Raw genomic sequence first — 1,648 nt, forward strand, 5'->3', positions numbered from 1 at the left:
TTCAACACCGCCACCTCCTTCACCCTCACCTCCTCCTTGGAGACCAAAAGGGGCATAAGCCTGATCCTTTTTTCTCTCTCTCTCTCACTCATTCCCATTTCTCATTTTTTCCCCTCTTCCTCCCTCTCCTCCTCCTCTTCCAAAGAAAATGATCAACACAGTGTACTGGAAGAGAGAACGGGTGAGAGAGAGAGAGAGAGAGAGAGAGAGGGTGGGAGAAAAATATATCTTTCATCCATGAACGCTTTCATCTCTTTTTTCAAACTGAGGGAATTATCAGTGGTGCTACTGATACAACCTCTACTAGGGGGAAGAGAAGAGCGAGGGAGGAGTGAGGGGGGAGGAGGTGGTGGTAATTTAGGTGGCTGTCGATACAGAGATGGAACGCTCTTCTCATCTCAGTATTGGTTGGGGTCCATGTCGGATCGAGAATTGTGATACAATAAAAACAGAATGGCACAGGGTACATGATCATTGGCGTAGGTCATAGGTCATCGGTCATAGGTCGGCACTCGGCAGGTCTTCTCTTTTTTACATGAAAAAATATTGAAGTAACTCAAAAACCAAAAAACAAGACAAAATAAAAAACATTGCCAAATAATATTATTAATCCACCCTCCCAAAAATGGAACCAAAACCAAAAAATAAATGACATTTCCCTCTTCTGTGATAGCTACTTGGCTTGACTTCTAATCTTGACTGTTCCAAGTGTTTTTTCATTAAATTTGTGTCAAGACTAATTTCGAGGCAAATGAATACAGATGTCAGGATTCCATCAAATCCCATCGTGGCCCCATAATGAGATAACAGGCTTTAGTTAAAGCATTAACGCTATTGAAAAAATGAGATTAGTTCAATGGGATGTGGATACGGGTCTGGAACCGTGGAACGAGGGCTTGGCGGGTGGAGAGGCACGGGGAGGAGGAGGAGAGAGAGAGAGAGAGAGAGAGAGAGAGAGAGAGAGAGAGAGAGAGAGAGAGAGAGAGAGAGAGAGAGAGAGAGAGAGAGAGAGAGAGAGAGAGAGAGAGAGAGAGAGAGAGAGAGAGAGAGAGAGAGAGAGAGAGAGAGAGAGAGAGAGAGAGAGAGAGAGAGAGAGAGAGAGAGAGAGAGAGAGAGAGAGAGGGAGCTCCAGCTCCAGCATCAGACTATGAGACCTGCACACAAATCTATTTCCAACGTCGGAATTAATTATCAAACTGAAGCCGCTGTTGCATATTGATTCATCGGGCGCAACACTTGTATTATCTCCTATTAAGAAGGAAAAAAGCAGAGATTATGGGAGCCTTCAGGGGCGTCTTATGAATTCTGTGAGACTATTAAGCCACGTCATGGACTTTGGAGCAACAAGACAGGGCTCCCTATAGTGTTCTCTAGCTGTTCCTTATGTGGACTAAAATGCATCCTTAAGCTCCAAATTCGATTATTTTGGGTGCCTGTTACAATTACCTTGAAGAATGACATGGCCCTGTATAAACTTGGTATTCACGTATTATTTCTCTCTTTGACAGCGTGTGTGTGTGTGCACGCGCGCAAGTCAGTGTGTGTGTGTCTGTATGCACCCATATGTATGTGAACAGAAGCTTAAATGCAGATGCAGTCATTTAAACGGAGCATCCTGCTGTTGTCTAAGTGGGGTTTAGCTTCCCTG

Source organism: Coregonus lavaretus (genome assembly GCF_964263955.1).
Source record: "Coregonus lavaretus genome assembly, chromosome: 35".
In the NCBI taxonomy this organism is placed as follows: Eukaryota; Metazoa; Chordata; class Actinopteri; order Salmoniformes; family Salmonidae; genus Coregonus; species Coregonus lavaretus.